This window comes from Ambystoma mexicanum, chromosome 9 (assembly GCF_040938575.1).
Source record: "Ambystoma mexicanum isolate Mex_15411 chromosome 9, UKY_AmexF1_1, whole genome shotgun sequence".
Lineage (NCBI taxonomy): Eukaryota > Metazoa > Chordata > Amphibia > Caudata > Ambystomatidae > Ambystoma > Ambystoma mexicanum.
The window spans coordinates 893,389,905-893,409,447 of NC_090931.1; the positions used below are offsets into that span (position 1 = coordinate 893,389,905).

The 19,543-nt window shown below is 43.6% G+C and overlaps 1 protein-coding gene across 5 annotated transcripts in view; it reads right to left on the bottom strand.

Moving 5' to 3' along the window:
* HDAC4 (histone deacetylase 4) overlaps positions 1 to 19,543 on the bottom strand; it is a 2,586,716-nt gene that overhangs the window by 1,614,923 nt on the left and 952,250 nt on the right. The window lies entirely within an intron of this gene.

Genomic DNA, 19,543 nt, shown 5'->3' on the forward strand with positions numbered 1-19,543 from the left:
CCACAGACTGCTTTTCAGGGGAACTCGGCTCCTGCAACTTTTAGAGTTACTGCTTCCCTGTCTCTGTCCAACCACTACCCTTGCCACCATGACAGCCAAGGAAAATGTTGCACAACCAAAAGCCTCAGCACACTCCCTGAACCATCTCCCCAAAACATCTCCAAAGTGAGAAAATTCTACATCGTTCTGATACAGGATCACATGTGTGTTTGTTTTATTTCATTGAAGTTTCAGGCCAAAAAAAACAAATTCACAGAACATTTATTAAAATACAGATTATACACTCATAACTTCTCAATTCATTTCGATGAGCACTGGTCCTTTTAACAGAGAACAGTCCTGCTGCAAACGACTTGTGAAAGAACTTCAAAGCAAAGCTTGTTGTTACCGTTAATTAGCTCAGCCTTGTTTAAGGGTTTATTAAACCTCTTCAAAATATCCCCTGGTGCGCCCACACCATTTCTACCAGATTTGAGTTGGGAGGCTCAGGCATCCGGAACCCATTTAGAACCTTGCTCTCAATCAATCAGACAGCCTTGGAATGTTTTGGGTAAATGTCCTGTATTATTCTCAGTTTTTTGGGGATAAAACCTTGATACATGTGGGACCAGCGGCCCACAGATAAGATGCTCCGTGAAGAAGGCTGCGTCCATGATCCATTTAAAGAGGATTATGGGGCATGATACATTTTTTAAAATGCACGCAGACATGGACTTTCACCGGGTGCTTCAGCGGAGATTCCCTAGGCAGGTGCCCACTCTTCCGAAATGTCAGCCAACTGAACTGCTCAAGCGGGACAGAGGTCTCGTCCTTAAACAACATGTCTTTAAAGTTCTCACCTGCCACAGTCCACGGTTTATCCATTCCTTATTCAAATCATAGATCAGAGGAGCCGTTTGGTTTGTTTCTCTAGGGAAAGAAATAAAATTCACCAGTGGTCACTCGTCAAGACTAAGGGTCTTGTATCGGGCGGAGGGTGGATAATGTACCAGCCGATATTAGACATTTTGATGACATGTATTGTAACAACAAAAACAATCCTCACTTTTGTAAAAGCCACTTCACTGTGCAACCCACAACTCACAAATCTTGCAAAAATCTTCTACATTTAGGAACCCAATGGTGCAAACCCAAAAATCCACAGAGTGGCTAACAAAAAAGGCGGCCAAAAGGAAACAAATGTAAAGGCACTTCCAGGTAAATCATTTTTTTCATGAATAAAATATAGGAAGCATTGAATACATTTAAAAATAAAATTCTGAATAGAGCCTGGCACTCGCCGTCTAGCAGAATTCTGTTTAGCGAATGTGCCCTTTCCTAAATGCAAGACATGCATTACTCATTGAAAAAACACCCTGTCCCTATTACACAAAATAAGGTATAACATGTCATGGTCCCATGGCAGAAAATCTCAAATCGCCTTACCAAGCAAAAATATTACAAAATCAAGTGTATAAACTGCAAACATATTTTCCCCAAATTCACAAGGAAAAGGATAGGAGTAAGCCAGGCCAACTTCTTTACATGGCTGGATCACACATAATTGGAGGAGAGAATGTTTTGCAATACCTCAATGACACCAAATAACAATTGTGTTTTGAAGGTCCCCCTGGGAACTCAGCCTACACATGGCTCATCAACAAGAATAGCCCTCACCCAAAAAACTGTACATCACAATCAACTCTAAGAAGCCACATATTGGCAATTGTGTGCTTTCCAAGGCCATGAACGCATCATTCCTCAGAGTTCCGCTTTCCCCCATGTCGATGCTGGGGTGACAGGAACCCATTTCTAGCTTTAGGTCTACTTGACCTCCCAAAGCATCAGGGTGTGCAGAATCAGAAATCAAGAACACACTAAGCCAGTCCTTAAAACACCTCACTGGAATAAGTGTACAGGCTATGAAAGGGGCCCCTACGGGTCCCTCGTGCTATGGAAACAAGGCAATAACCATACACAAAAAGATGCGCCAGACACTAGGTTCAAATTCCCAATGCTAGGGTTTATTGCAAGCAAAAGATAGTATCAATTGGCCAATTCTGATCTCACGCCCCGCGACGTGAGTTTCCTAGACCTCGAGGGACGCAAGAGAGCGAATTACGTACATCAGTTACATATATACAAAATGCATATCATACAATCAGCAAAGTCATGTTCAACACCCCTCTTTATTAAGTTCCTTTGAACTCGGGATGACGATGGACATATCCGACGAGTATGACTATTGTAATGCTTTCGATGTCTATTCTAGTAACAATGTGCAATTTAGAAAGTGTGGAGGCATCTTTTAGAACACAGTGGTTCTGTTCTTGGAAGCAAGCTGCACACGGGGGAAGAGCCACATTCCAAGCTTTGCTATCTATGAGGTACTATTCGTGTCCTGGGAGCCGACACGTTCTAAAGGTTTTTGCGAAGGGGAGCCGTAAGAAAAGCATAATTCAAGCCTTTAACTGTATTATTCAAACATATTCTACCATCGTACGAGACTGGCTAGCAGCTGTGAAGTGATTAAATGCCCTGCAGCTTCCTCCCAAGGCTACAGAGAGGGAGCGTGGGCATTTCTCTCTGGGCTACTCATGAGGAGTTTCAGCAAACTCTTCAGTCCCGCGACCTTGCCCTTTCATATTCAGACAACAATGTTAACAGTTGAGCAGAGTAAGCAGAATCCGCAAGAATTGTAAGCTACAAAGCAGTTTTTAGACAGAAAGCAATGTGCAATGGTTAACAAGCAAAATGGCGATTCTTGCTACATTTAAAATGGCCGCTCCTTGGTCAAGCATAGCAGTTTATATTTCTATAATTCGGTGCATAAAACGGTTGGTCCACGGCCATCAAGTTACGTCTATTATTCAAATGAAGGGTATTCATTTTTCCAGATTGACAGCTACGTGTATACACTGGCCCCTCACAACCCTCTGATCGTTTCAAGTCACATGTCATGCAACAACAAAAGTCAGAGACAAAGTACAAGCACCAACGATATGGAGAACTCAATCCACTCTTGAGAAACCAACCAAGCGATATCACATTAACAACTTTGTCGAAAACTGTATTTTTCCTGTAAGTTTTCTACTCGCTAATGTTCATGACATGTGGTGAGCGAGTGAAACTGACTCCGCAGCTCATCTTACATTTATTGTACAATGACCGACTGGCATGGCGACCTCATCTCCCATTCCCCAATGTCCTACACTACCCTCCCATGTGCTGTTCTAGGGGCACTAGGAGATAGTTCTGGTGCATTACATGCCTCAAGCTGGATAAAAACTCCCCATATGAGACCACGAAAACCTCAGCCTTTTCCCATGTGCACATACTGCTTAGATTGTGTGCTTCTCGTTTCATGACCCATTTATGAAGTGCTGTGGAGTGGCTGCAAGGTGACATGGCACTACATAAACCCAACAGTAGATAGAATGTCTATACGACAACCAATCAGACTTCGGACTAAGGCCTAGCACAAACAAGACAAGTTACTTAGCCTAGTGAATGTGCACTGGAATTTCATGCTGCCCTACCTTGGTACTCCTGGGATCGTCATTTCCAGGGTACAGAGAATGAAGCATTTTTGCTAATTCTAAGAAAACGGAAGCCTGCAGCAAGTGCGTTTGTATGCAATTTCCAGGGAACAGAGAATGAAGCATTTTTGCTAATTCTAAGAAAACGGAAGCCTGCAGCAAGGGCGTTTGTATGCATGTGGACCATACTCTCTTATGTATGTACCAGCGTCCATACCTCAGTCTCCCTCTCCATAAATGCTTCAATAACCGACGAAATGGTGGATGAGTTGTCTGTAGGAAGGGTGACAGACAACCACATCATGAGCTACTATGGTGAGAAAAGTTTATTTATATGTTTGTCTAAGTCCCTCTTTCGCCAGACTCTTGGGAACAAATTATAAAGCACACACAAGCCATTTTAGGAAGGAAGGCAGAGACAACTATTCAGTCCAAAACTTTCTTAAGCAGGTCTGGCCAAAACGGGCTCGAGACCAACAGCTTGCGTGCTAGGCAATCATTACAAGAAAAATGTGGTATGCTTGAAATCCTGACTAATCTGTTACCACCATTCAAATGATTACCTATCACATGGATACAGCCCTCATTATGGATATCATCTACTGACCCCACAGACTATGAAACAGTCCTGAATACATTACTTGACCTGCCCCTTACTATCTTTCAAACAATTAACCATCGCATGTAAATGGGACAGTAAATCATGGGTATAATATACAGACCCCAGGTAATGGAAACACATTCCTGGGTGCATTCCTTAATGTTTTGAGAGTCCACGACCCACAAGGGTCCATAATGCAAGACCATGCAGTACAAAAACAAAGGTTTTGACAAGTGGGGTCCCCAGAAACTTGGAGGGAGGTGTGGGGCACTGAACGCACTGACTGCACGCTGCACCTGGGATGTGTACATATGAAAGTTTTGTGAGAAAACAAGACTATGTTGGGTGATATATTCTCCTAAAAAAAAGACCAGCTGTGGTAGCACTGCTTAATTAGATGCATGAATTACAGGAATCAGACACTACAGATACTCCAAAGCTAAAGCGAGAGAATTGTAGATCCACACAGCAAGAGCTACACTTTGTGCAGGCTGATTAAAACAGCTGTCACAGATGCCACATCTGAAGTAAGAGATGATCAACCGGAGTAAAAATCCAGAATTCTCTTTGCTGTAGTTTTAAAAATACTTCAGAACTCCATAACACTAGCACCTGAATACAAATGCATGATCTATTGCAAAAGTCATCCCAAGTGCTAACTAAATGGGCTAACTTGGCACACAACTGATGAAACTGACACCAAAGAAAATGGATCAGAACCATTAGACTAGAAATACTATAGTCAGTCATATCATGGAAGGAAGCACTGTGAGTTGATCAAACTGTTTCAATCTGAACCCGCCCAGCTCAAATTTCAGAGGGAAATGGGCTATTTGAGCACTGCAAACAAAAATGCGGAAAGGATGCAAGGATCAAAAGAAAGGTATATAGTATGTAAAATTTGAATTCAATCCCTATGTGGTGCTGTCAACCAGGTAAGACCCTGCTGAACTGTGAACAAAACATAATCTTTGGGGGATATCACTCCAACTACAGTTATACACCGGTCCCATTGTATCAAACCTTTAATACCGATTAAACTGAAAGATGGCTACAAATAGATTCACAAAGGCCCAGTCGTAGCACCACACTCTTGATTCAGGAAAAAATAACATTGGCAAAATAGATTAGTATCTTTCTCTTAATTCTCCAGGCTAAAATCATTATAATCTATATTACCTCAATTGGCAGGTAATGGCCATAAGGACAAACAATAAGTAGCACCAAATATGAAGTGCACAAAATGTATCTTACTTATAGGATTTGTCCTAAGACGTGTGATGAAAATCCTGTTTGATATGTAGAGCACAGACATTCCACTTGTCAGATCCAAAAACCCGGAGATGGTACTAGTATTTCTTTTTTCTTTTATTGTGCTTAGTAAGTATAAACCGTTCACACATTTTATTATACATTCAGTATAAAAAGAGACATTTTCCAATATATTATTTATCACATCTAATCAAATCAGCACTATTCCAATAAAATACTAGAATTGACACAGACAATTAAAACATGGCTTAAAAACATAAAAAATACATCATAATAAACATATCTTCGAAAGCAGTCTCAAAAGATCCCTCCATACGTGAAAGGCTCCAGCAGTTATCACTATGGATCCTGACCCATATAAAAAGACTCCAGAATTGGTCTTCCTCCATGGATTCAAAAGAGGAGACAAACTTGTAATAGCTTTTAAAATATGATTTCAGTGCGATACACATTGGGTAAGAAGGTGCCGCACGCATTCCATGGACGATTTGAATAGGCTGCAGATTCTCTCGTGTCGAGGGATACGGGACCACCATCCAGTGTGCTCTAAGGTGGGAAGGATGTTAAACCAAAGGTATCTAATAAACCTTTTTAATTGTATCGAATATAACTTTGTAAGGTAGGTACAAGGTAGGTTATGTCAAAAGCTACGATTACTATACACAGCATAACGTTTTTACTTAGCAAGCCTATTCATATTGTTACACCAATCAGCTTCTCTAATTTCCCTTTTTAATATAATTACTCTGTTGGGATTAGAAATATCTTCGTGCAATACATCTATTGAGTCTGATCAAGTTAGAGTAGTTACTATGGTACTACTAAACATGAACTACGCTGATATTTGACACCAGTACGTGGTATCGAGAATGCAATTGTTTGCTAGGGTTACGAAGTTTCCTAAAAGTGAGTGAGATTTTCAGAACACCACAAATACAATTGCTGGCTCAAAATATATCCGTTTTGTGATCACAAGAATAGAATCAAATTATCCCACTTATCAGAGGAGCAGGGCAACACACTGGTATATGGCACAACATGTATCGTCTGTTGGTCTGGAAACCCCTCTCATTGTCTAAATCAATGTGTTAAAAATATCCTGTTTGATAATTCTTTATAGAATGGTGGATCCCTCCTTAGTGCAACACTCCCCCCAATGCCCACTTCACCGACCATGTGGACCGCCTGAGGGTCTTGCCCGCAAATCAAAGCCTCTCTAGGCCTAGAACACCCCAGGACTTTGCCTGCAAGTGTGGAAGTCATCTGGAGCGCTGTGGATTGCTCCAGGAAGGACATGTGACTGCCTGCCCATTCATTTACAATACATTTTCCTTGGCCACATCCGGCTTTACCAGACGACCCTATGCACCATCTGAGGGCCCTGGTTACAAAACAAAGCTCTCTGGGCCTACACCAGCCAGGACTCTGCCTGCAAGATTGGAAGCCATATGGAGCATGGTGACCGACGCCCAGGAGGCACATGTGGCGCACCGCCTCCCTTATTCATTCACCCCTGGGCATCCAGGCCGGGCATCTGCAGTTAAGGGCCAATAAACGGCAAAGGGCAGCTCCCTGTTTGGGCCTAGGAGTGCCAAAAAGTGCTTCACCAAGCTCGCACTTTACCAGACTTCTGCATCAATGCATGGGGATCCCTTTCACTGCAGCGCTTCCATTACCATAGGACCAAGGAACTTTGCTAAAGGTCTTTTGGTTAACTATAGTCCCACTCGCCCAACTCAGACCTGCTTCTTTTCAGCCAACCTTCCATTTCCTCTCCTCTCCTCCACTTACTCTCTCTCTATCTCTATCTCTCTCTCGCTCTTGGGTGGCACCCTTTCTTCATTGTCTTCACTTGACCATTTCTTATAACCCTCATCCTGTATTTTGACTTTGTTCCATTCCTCATCCTACTCACTCTTCTCCTTCGCTTCTCCGATAGCCATAAGCCTCACCATGGTGTAACTTCTGCATCACTCTCCATCTTCCTCCATAACCCTCAAATAAGATGCTCCTGTGCTTCCAGGACCTAGAACCTCATCTATCCCCTCCACCTACCGCACAATACCTAATCCTCTCCCTCGCCTCCTATCGCTCTTTCACTTAGCCTCCCTCTGCAACAAGTCTCCCTCAATTACTGACCTCTGACTCTTATCACCCTCAACTTTCACTAATCACCCCTCAATAGTCTGCTACACTAGCAGCTCTCTACACGGACTCTGCTACATTCTACCACTCTCCTGACCTGGGAAGTGAAGGGAATCAGTGTGGGGTTTCTTCTCAATAAGGCCCTCAACACAGTCCCACTAAGACGGTCTGACTTCAACTCTTCCTCTTTGGACAATGTCACTATTCAACTCCTCCCCCCTACTGTTCTGGCTCTCCATTAACACCCTGGTCCTCTCAACTCCTCCATCCCAGAGCTAACCATTCTCATTGAGTGCCTTCCTACCGACAACCCCATTGTTTGGTTGGGGCACTTAAACCTTCCTTTCCGTGACACCTTGGAAACAATTAACCATCCTATATTTTTCTGTAGTAGCACAGCCAATCTCAGAATTCTTTGTTTCCAAATGTTTACTGATCTTTCATTTGTATATGCTGAAGAACGACTTTGATTAGATGTATGGAAGGGGATATTTCCTTACTGCTTACATGCAAGGGGATATTTTCTTACTGCTTGTACTGATTAGGTTTTTAACGATTTTGTATATGCTATGCTACCTGACATTAATTGAACTGACAGTTTTATTACATTATATGACATCAAATAACCTTGCTATACATTTTTCTTGCTCAATAATTGTAAATTAAACTATATGAACTGCGTCTAGATTTTATAGTATTTTTTTAATTATACAAAATTGTAGAATATGAGTTGTGCATCGATTCATTTGTATTAATTGTGTAAGGTTTTAATTTAAAAACCAATCACAATAAAGACAACAAATAACCTTTCCAAACCCTTTGCAGCCACCTGCCTTGAATATAACTCCCACCTATCTGACCATTTCCTCCACAACAAGCCTACCAACTGTGGTGGGAACTCTTGGCCTTGTTTTTCTCTCCAATTCACTCTCATACTCTGGCCCATCCATTGATCGCTCTCTCTGATCACTCCAATTTGCGCTTCAATATCTCAGTCCCTCCACATTCTACTCCTCGCTCCCCCCCACCCTCTTCAATGAGTAAGAGGAAATGTAGGCAGGACTCTCTTGCCCATTGATGATGTGAGGACCTCTCTCCAATCTCTTCCCCTTTTCATGCATCTTCCATTGACTGCTTTCTCCGACTTTCACTATGCACTTATGACTCACTTTGACTAACTCTTTCCTGTTCGCACATTCACACTTTCCTGTCCCAGTCCTCAGCCTTGGATCACCTCTGAAATGAAGACTCTCATAACAAATATGTGCTGCGACCTACGATGCTGGGGCAAATTATAGACACCTATCCTACATAAAGTCCTGTGCTACTTTAACCTCTGCACTGAACTCTGCCAAATCCTCCTACTTCATAAACCTGATATCCTCCATGCGCAATCACCCCCAAAAACGTTCACCTACCCTCCAATCTTTGCTCACACCTCCCAAGCTAATATCAATCGCCTCCTCACTTTCTATTACTGACTTGGCTCACTTTTCCTCTAAAATCTATACAAGTTGTGACTCTTGCAGCCCTCCTCTCCATCTTCCCAACCCTCCTTTCCACCACCTCTCCCACTTACTGCATATACTCTTGACCACTTCTCCCCTACTTCTCCAATTGAATTAGCACCCATTCTTCGCAGTTCCAACCCATTTGTATCACCTAACTAAACTCTCTTGAAACTCTCAAATCTCCAACCCCCCGTACCCACCCCTCCCTGCCTGTGTCCCACAAGTATTAGTTCTTGGACCTCTGCTCTTGAGACGCTATACCTCTGCTCTAGGAGGATATCTCATTCTTTGGCTTTCACCATAGCTTTTTGCTGATAACACTTCAATATGTTTCTCATTTCCCTCCTTCACCACAGTCATCTCGGAATGGATTACAAACTCTCTCACTGTAATTCGTCACTAGCAGGCCCTCCGGTAGCCACATCTCTCTCCGCCTTTCAATGCCATCCCCTCCTTCATGCCATACCTAACTTTCTTGCTCCCTCACCCAAAGTTTGCAGTCTTCAGGTCCTCTTTGATAGAGGCCTATAACTGCAAAAGATAATCACTACCGCCGATTCTGCAGCGCGCATTGACCTCCTCAACATTTTCTTACTAACCAAACTGCAAAAACTGTAATCTTCACTCTAATGCTCAAAAAATGTAATAAGTGCTCAAGTATACTCTTGGGCCTTCCTCTCTACTACTTCCTCCCTTAAGACAAAGTCCTCAACTTTGCTATCCACACTCTCTACAACCTACCCAGATCCTCCCAGATTTCTATATACCGAAAACATTCTGGTTGGCTCTCTGTGCACAACCACTGTCTTTTCAAGTCCCTTCTCCTACAAAGTTATCAATGTTCTTGATCCTCAGTACCGGTCTGATTGTATCTCAATTTAATCACCATCTCAGATTGCGGTGCCTCAACCTCACCATCCCACACCATCCCTTTGCCCCCTCTCACTTCTGCTCTTTCTCCATACTCTACCCCACTCTGCTTGAAGCCACTGGCCATAACAATCAAAGCCTGCCCAACCGTTCTCTTCAAATCTTGGCTTAAACTTCACTGAGTTGCTAAAGAGGGGGCTATCCCTGCCCCCCCCCCCCACCTGACACCACCACTATATACATTATATTTCTGTTTGTTATGTCCCTGGTATATGTGCCACTGTTTTACACCCTCAAAACTTGCTCAATGGTTGTTCTCATCTTGTAAATGCCTCTGCTATCCATAAATGTGTTATTGTGCATCAAAATGGACATCCCTGTTCTTCAAATAAAAACAAATGCAAATATGAATTAAACATGATGGATTTCAGATGAGCAGTTCTTGCCGGGAGGAAAGATTTGACACACAGATTTTCCTATACACCGATGCCTTCAAAACCTCCATTATTATTCTGAATAGGCATGTCCAAATGCATAATTTTAGGAAAGGAGCGTGCCATAGTGAAACATTCATTCTGCTGCCTTTCAAAATGTCACATCCGAGTGGATGGGTACAGGCCAGACCAAATCATTGCTGTAATGATGCAAACTCAAAATCCACTTCTGGATGCGCACTATCTTCATTGAATGCAAAGTCTTTGACAGACAAATCCATTGTGAAATTGGCAAATTTGGGCCCCCACAGCAGTTGTCCGCAATTGTTCAAAGTAGCTATTCTTTTAAACAGATATACTACTGTGCAGGATACAATGGGTGATTTGTTTGACAAATGACACATGCTTTTATTAGGAGGCCTGTGGCTATGCCCAATGAACACAGGACCTGGGGTATGGGCTAATGCCTTCTTCGGGCTTCTCACAAATACCCAATGCTCATCTCCATAGTTGAATGACAATAAATGCTGCTTAAACTGTGCCCATAACTGCCAATGCAGAGGTGATCAACTTGAAGCCATTACAATTTTCACAGACCGTCACTTTGCTCCAGGGAATGGCCAAATAGTTATCCACTCTGGCCATTGGGCATGGACACAGTGGCTACTCTGGCTGTGCCACAAACTTCCTGAGGCATGAACATTAGCCATGCCCCAAGCACCTTTCGGGGCACCTGCTTTGCTCACTCAGTATGGCCTATAGCCATTCCCAGAGGCCCCTTTTCTCAGGGCATAAACATCAGCCGTATGTGCCCCAGGTATCCTGAGCCACCATCCCTGCTCACTTGGCATGGCTGGAGTGGCCACTTTACTCAGTACATGGCCGAAAGCGTTGCCCAGCATCCCCAAGCCACCAGACGGACTTACTGGCCAAACCTGGTAAGTGCTGCAAAACCTTGGTAAAGGAGACTATTGCAGCCTTTGGGGCTCTCCGTGATCCTGGGCAAACTCGTGAGGTCACAGGGAGTGCAATATGCGGCAGAAATGAACTAAAAACACCTTTTCCGGCTTTTGGATCTATTGCAACCCTCTGCAGCACCCCCCTCACCTCAGGCGTATAGGGTTAGGGGCACTGTGGAGGCTGGGATATGGCTCTTTACCATGACCCTACACACTTCTGTAGGCCCCGAGGGTGGTGGCTCGTTTGAACCATTTTTACAGCTCCACACGAAAAGGAATTGCTTTTTTTACGCTAGCCAATCTGGTTGCCCTCACACAAATTTGAATACCCGGTAAAATAAGTCACTCACAATTGACACTGAGGCCCTCATTATTACACCGGCGCTAAACCATGGCGCTATTAGCACCATGGTTGGTGCTTGTGTTGTAACGGGTCCGCCATGATTGAATGGGGAATTACCACCCCATTCCAAGGTTGGCGGGGCGGTAATTCCCCATTGAACCATGGCCATTCCCATTCCCATTTTCGCCCCATAGGGCTCTATGGGAATGGGGAAGGCGCTAAGTTTGGTACCGCAAATTGCGGCACCATACTTAGCACCAAAGTCCCTTTGCGGGTCCCTACTTTAACCGCTGGTGTAAACCAGCCGTTAAGGTCGGGTCCCGCAAAGGGACCTCGTAATCAGGCGCTAATGGGTTAACGGCGCTGCAGCCTTTTACGGCGCCGTTAACCCATTAGCGCCAGGGTCGTAATGAGGCCCCGAGTCTTGAGCCACAACATCGCTAACAGTATTTTTCTTGCGCATGGGTACTTTTTTTTTTTTTAAACGATTGGGATTCACACAACATGCAAGCAGGTGGTAACCTGAGGGTGGTTCACATGGGAGGAGATGGCTGTCAGGGGAGAATGGTCACTCCAGTAGGAGAGAAGCGATATTCTTCTCTCACTATTAAAGAAGATCTCTTAATCCCAGAGTTTTAATGGCATGTTGCCATTATTCAGAACCATCCAATTATAAAACTTACTACTTTGTTCAAACAAAACCCTATTCAGTCTTCATGTGTACATGATAAACCTAGAACATATTCAACATCTGATGTTTATGGTGATTGTACTTTAGATGCAACTGTTCAACAATGTAACTTAGAATCAGTTTAAACTTCCTTGGACTCCAAGTCCCTGGAAGCCTGAGGTACTGAAATGAGGAAGAGTTTCAAGGAGTCCATGTGGGGGAAATATAATATCAATTGTGACGTGCTTTTTAGTGGTCACGAACCAAGTCAGCTGCGTGGGACATTTAAACCAGAGTGTGACCTGCAGCTGTGAGACAGAGGAAGGAGAGAGGAGAAAGGCTGCAGAGTAAGCAGAAGCAGAACAGTATGCGAGTCCGACGGCAGAGGCAGACCCACAGAGAAGAGCGCTGGGAGAACAGGAGACATCTGCCAGAAGCAGATTGGCGGCATTCGGGACCGGAGAAGCTGCACTAGTTGTGGAGGCAAAGGACTCAATGTCGACGCAGAAACCAAACGACACTCTGCTCAGAAGGTGAAGCTGGCGCCACGAAAGCTCCTCGCAGCAGCTGCCCTGTGAACCAATGAGACAGCATAGACGAATAGGGGGCCCTGGACGTGCAAACACATTAAAGAGTAATTAGGAGGTATTTTTGAATACTGACCAAATAGTATTGCCAAGAGACGATGAAAGAAAGATTGAAAGAGCTTGAATAAACGCTCATATATGGAATGTCAGTCTGGGGGAAATTGGTACAAATAATAACAGAAGTCAACAAAGTTTGCGCTAGTGAAGTAATCAAAGTGTGTGATACTTAAGAGGAATGCCAATGTTGAAGAGAGACCTGATCAGAGTATCAGGCAGTGAACCTTTTTTTTGAAACAGATACCTGGCAGAAGAGTACACCAGGGGATCTATGTGAGCCAAAAAGGGGATATTCCTGGCAGGAGAGTAAACCAGGATATCAAGAGTTTTTAGGTGAGGGTTTTCCTGGCAGGAGAGTGTACCAGGAAACCCACTTTAACTGGTGTGCTGAAGAGAAACTGTCATAATAAGTTATTTCAATTGAACATTTTGTCAACCAGAGAATTTGAAAAGACTAGCCTTTTGATATACTTTAACCACAATTGAAGAAAAGACATTTATTTAACTATCCAGAAAAGTAGGAAAGACTTTCCTTTGCCATATTCCAAAACGTATTGTGGAACAGGCATTCTGTTTTGCCATCATGAAAGACCAGGAGAGACGACTTCTTTGTTATATTGCAACCAGTGTTGTGGAAGACACGTTTTGTCATCCTGAGGAAATTATTAGGTAAAAGACACATTTGCATTGCCTTTAAGAGACTGGTCTTGAGACAGAACAGTTTGAACAATTGTCCTCAAATAATCCAGGGGAAGGGAACCAACCATTGGACACAAGGATTGTTTGGTTGAAGTTGTATGTTTGAGTTTTTGCAGTTTTTTTTAAATGCAAGTTTGAAACCATTACCTTGCACCTTTTGTTTGTGCATATTAGTGTGAGGGTCACATTTCGTTTCAACACAAGGGCAGTCTAGTTTAATTTTAGTTTCATAGGAACAGACACTTGCTTTAGAATAGGGGAAGTTATGCTTTTATCCAAACCCCTTTCTGTTAATAAAATGGCTAATGTTGAGAATATCACCACTTGGTGTCCGCCTCTCATTTCTGACCCCTCACATATGGTGCCAGCAGTCGGATGTTGAACTGGTTGATACAAACTGTGAACCTAATAATAGCACCTTTACCCTTTAATGAAAGTCATCATTCAACAACTAGAGGAGGAGGATTGTGTGCTTGAAATTAATCCTCATGACCCCATTCTATAAATCAAACATACTAAATTCGATTTTTCCATTCTCCACCAAAAACCTTTTTTCCAATAGCCAACTTTTGTTAGAAACCCTTGGGGTATCGGACTATAATATAAGACAACAAAGCAAGTTAGGATTGGTCATAAAATCAGAAATAGATCTAACTTCTAATCCCTCTACTAGTGTTCTTCCCAGCCTTGGAAGCCTGTTTCTGTGTAGCAAATAGAAGAACCTATAGAAGTGTCTGTCTTTGTTGCCCCTGTGTGCCCCCTACCTACCAGGGCTGGTGTTCGTTGCTAAGCAACCAATTTGTGTTTAGGTGACAAGTCGCGCCCGGCACTGCATGAAATTAGCCTGCTCCATGCTCACTCTTCAATCAGAAAACAGAAGAGGAGACAAAGAGGTGAAAAGTAAAGAAAAGTAAAGAAAAGTATGCTCAGTGTGTGAGCATCTACCCGTGTAGTGTAAATTAAAAGAGTTGACCATTTGCAAGTGTTTTTATGGTGGCGGGGGGATAAGCAATGGTCAGGTAGCTTTGTGCAAGCGATTTACAGCGACCATTAGCCATTCATTACCGGCATTGAAAGATTGTGGCTGCAGCCTCATACAAGTGACCGTTACTGGCGCTACCCAGTCTTTACAGCAGAAATTTCACCAGATAATTTTTGCTGCAAAAGGCAGTAAAGGGGTGATATTGCCTGGGGGAGGGTGGGAGTTGGAGGGCAGCAGGCCCCCCTCTCCTTGTATTTTTTGGCAACAAAGAAATTGCCAAGACAAATTCAGTAAAGAAAATACCACAGTGACAATTCTGTGATAAAAGCCTGTAATTTAGAGTGACTATTACTGGCAAAGATAAGATTGCAGCTGCAGATTCGGGAAAGTAATTTACAGTGACATTTATGGCACGGATCGATAGTGGCTGTAGCCTCAAGCAAGTGATTTTCAGTGACCATTACTGGCATTGACAGATTGTGTCTGCAGCTTCATGAAAACGTTATGAAATGTTCCTGTGCACTGTTGGGGACATGTCATTCACTGTATTATTTCACGTGTTACCCTACAGAAACAATTGTAAATCGTATTGCTTTTTACCCCATTTTTTCCTCAAACCGTGCTGTAAAATGCACTATTTCAGCACATTCTTTTAAAAAGAAATCTTGGGGGGGTTAGGAGGAGGGAAGCCCCCTACATTGTTCCCTCACTATGTATGCAGGCCCCTCAACTGAAAATACCAGCCATGACTGACCAAGAACCATACAGAAACCTAGTGCCCCCAGCACCAAAAGCTACCTCCACCTATAGGGGTAGGAGGTGGGCTGTGGGGCAGGGTGGTGAGGGCAAGACATACCAAATTTGGGCCTACCGATTAAGAGCACATGGTCTGAGAAACCTAGGGGTATTCTCCCATGTAGACCCAGAGAATCCTCTATTCCAGTGGCCAAAATCGGAAGGAGGAACCAAATGTAATTGGGTGCCTAATAGAGTAGGAATGGGAAAAAACAGAGATAAAGGTTGAGACTATGAGTGCCTGCTATTGTGACGTCCCAACTTCATCCATACATCCATGAGCCCGCTATTGTGAATGGTATCTCAGTGCGGGGCCTCAGACTCAGGGAGCAAACAATCCGCCATTCGGGCTGTCTGTCCCCTGTGATAACCTTAAACAAGCCAAAAAGGTTTGAGTTACCTGTGTACACAGAGATCGAGATACCTGTTACCATTACGATTAGGGAACTTATAAGGTCATTCCGTCAGTCGTAATGCTGGGCCTTCCGGAGAAATTCATCATTGGCCGGCAGTTTCCCGAGTTTTCCTCCCTCATACATAACATGCAAGCTCCCCGTTTAGCACCCCACCAATACTGCCAAAAATAAATGTTTTGCCCCGACTCAAATAGTTGGACATGGTCTTCAGAAACCCAGAACCATCCAAAGGACCTCCCTGTTACCAATAGCCCTACTGTGTGTGGTCGGTGTTCTTGGGGAAGGGTATGTGAGAGACCTAGGGGTATTCTCCCATGTAGACCCCGAGAATCCTCTATTCAGGTGGCCAGGGGAGTGGGGGGCATTGATTTTGGATCCCAACCCTGGCGGTGGCAAAGAGAGGGCGATCACCTGGGTAGGGGAGACCAGAGCCGGCCTCAGGAGAATTTCCTAGGAGGGAGGCAGTATCCCAATGGGACAATAGGTGGAGAAATCTCAGAAGCCTTTGTGGGCTACGCAGGCCCCATTATACCTAGCCCAAGAGAGAGACACATTGATTATCCTAGAGCAAAGGGGGAAACAAGGTGAAACAAAACAGAACCTCAATTTCAATGCTTCGTGGTCCTTTTCCCGTTCAGATCATGGGGAGGGTTACACAGGCCAGTGCTCGCATATTCAAATGGGTAACATAAGGAATAATTTAATACAGAGAGATTCATCTTTTGTTTACAAGATTAGGGCTAAGGGGTCTTCCCCTATTATTTACCAATCACCTGGTAATAGCTTAGCCTGTCAATGTCAATTCCCATCTCATCCCATCTCCCCCTCCCCATTTCCAACAAATACTTAGAAAAGGAAGAGGCAACTAAGATCAGTAAAGATTACCCATAGAAATAACATGGGGAAAATGAGGGAAACCTATTGTAGAATCAACGCAAAGTGCCCCACTAAGAGTAAGGCAGGGTCAGGTATTTGATAGTAACTATTCACACCTGACTCCACTTAACTGGTCTTTTCACTATAAAAAGCGTGGTCTGACAGAGGTATGAGCGAGTAGGAAGATGAGAGAAGAACCGAGATGCCAGAGTTGCCCAGGACCAGACGCCAGAGACCGGGATGCTGAGGCACTGAGTAACTGCAGTGCGAGAGAGCAGAAGCGTGGCGAAGGAGCGGTGTCTCCAGGGAGTCAAGAAGGGTGCACGTATGAGCACCGCAAAGCGTGCTGGTCCCCTGCAGAATCTGTGTATGCAAGTGCTTGTTCCCCATGGCCCGTGAGACAGCCCAGGAGTGTCCGAGGGCCAGGTGGTGAGACCCTGACCTCGGAATGAAGTGCCCCATGGAGCCAAAGTAAGCCCGATGAGTCGGAATGCATTGCAGAGCCGGGTTGTGAAGAGCGCGATACATAGCAACACTGGAAATGCGTAAGGAAGAGGACCACGTTTGTGGGAGTGTTCAATTGAAGCGAACAGGAAGATTTCAAAGAGTGCAAAGACACTGTTACAAATAACATTGTTAAGTATAAGTGCAAAACTGGGAAGTCGCACATGTGTGCAAGAATAAAGTAAGTAAAATTGGACAGTGAAATAATTGCAAAGGGGGCTAGAAACCCGTGAAAAAGGTGCAAGAGGCACGGCAGGAAAGAATAATGCAGAAAAGGTGGCGAGGGACACGGAAAAACAGAAACAAGCACAGAGGTGCGTGGTAAAGTAGAAGAGGCGTGCAAGAGGCACGACACGCAAAAGGAGTAAAGGACAATGCAAGTGTGTACGCCAAAGGTAAAGGAGCACATGAAAACAAAAAGAGGGCAAGAGGGTCAGAGTGGTCACGCCGAGGAAAAGCCTCTGATTCTACCCCATGAGAGGACGGCATGTAAGAGAGGAGATATATATATATATGAAAAAGGCTCATCCTGAACAGATCAATTGGTGTTTGGAACTAGAGGGGACTAAGCTTGAGGAAGGATGCCCTCAGATCAAGAAGGAACTGTGATACATATTGCTTTGCGTTTTGAAAGCTGAAAGAGAGCTGAGCTTGGGGAAGGGAACCCTGAGAGGCCTATTGAGAAAAGTATACTGTGGTTTGTTTTGAAAGCTGGAAGAGGCCTGCACTTGGGGAAGGGAACCCGGAGAGGCCTGCTGAGAAAAGTAGACTGTGGTTTGTTTTGAAAGCTGAAAAAGCCCAGAGCTTGGGGAAAGTAACCCCGAGAGGCATATTGAGAAAAGTAGGTTTTGTGGTTTGTTTTGAAAGCTGGAAGAGACCTGAGCTTGGGGAAGAGAACCCCGAGAGGCCTATTGAAGAAAGTAAAGTGAACAAGTTAAAGCTTGGGGAAGGGAGCCCAAGGAACTCAAGACATTGAAGGTATTGGAATTCACTGTAAGGGCCCTGTGGAGAAGGTCTTTTGAACATCCCTGTACAGTGAGCAGATCTTTGTGACATTGCCCAAATTGCACCTGGTGAGAGACCACTTGAAACCAACACCGGTTTTGCCATTTTTGTTAAACCACTATTTTTTCCTTTTGAGAAAGACTGCTTATCATATTTTTGTAAAGCGTGAGGGCAAGCATAAGTTTAGACACATACAAACTTTTGTTTTGGACTATTAGAAAATGACAGCCATTAGAAACATATATCCCTTTAGAGTATGGGCCAGTCTGGCATTCCACCAAGCCAGGAATCTTAGTAAATAAAGCTTTTAAAATAAATACTTTTGAGTCTGTGTCTCTCTTGATACCATGTCTGCCTCACAATGGTCACTGAAGTAAATTAAAGTCAGCTGGCAATTCTAAGATTGCCTGACCAATCTTTAGAGTTGGAAACCAATCATGCAAAACAAACATAGAATTGAAACAGTGGCCTCTACCTGCAAATCCTGCAAGAGCCCATTAGCGTTCTTTTCCATGCAGATGTAAGAGCAAACCTTGATTACATCTCTTCCTCCAAACAGTGTCCCCATAGTATTACACAAGGATCACCACACTCTCAAATATATTAATACATACTGTACACATTAGACTACGACTCACACCCAAACATAGTGGATCACATGACATTAATACATGCACGCCTACTTGACAAATGCCATAACTGCATTGACTACCAATTGCTGATAGAGGTCCTAAAATTGAAAGGTTGGTAGATTAGATGTTCTTGACGTTTAAAAGGTGCCAAACTAGAGGTTTGGATTTTAGGTGCCTTAATAACACCTAAATAAACGTAATTCACAACTCCCTCTAAGCCATACAGGGCAAAGAGCACACACAGCAAGAAAATTGTATTCCATGGCTGACACCACACGTTTACCATCAACCAACAAAATCAACCAACGAATCAATTATGTGTCGAAACAAATTTGAAAAAAGTTCAAATGAAAATCCACCAGTCCATCCCAGAAATGGACCGACACTAACAAAAAAGTTAGTCAGAAGCCCTCCACACCCACCACTCAGCTATACTAGATCTCTTTGACATTACATAATTATGCTTCCCATTCAGAGAAGGTTGGAGATTCTCAATGCAGCATACAACATGAGGCTGTCAAAACCACATTCAATTCACAAAAAAACATTGTTAAAGTGACCATCAATCTACTACTGGATTTTATAGGGTCTATGATGCTTGATTTAAGAATATCTTTACTTCACGATCTTACAGGCCTTTAGAGTGCATTTAATTTATAATGTAAAA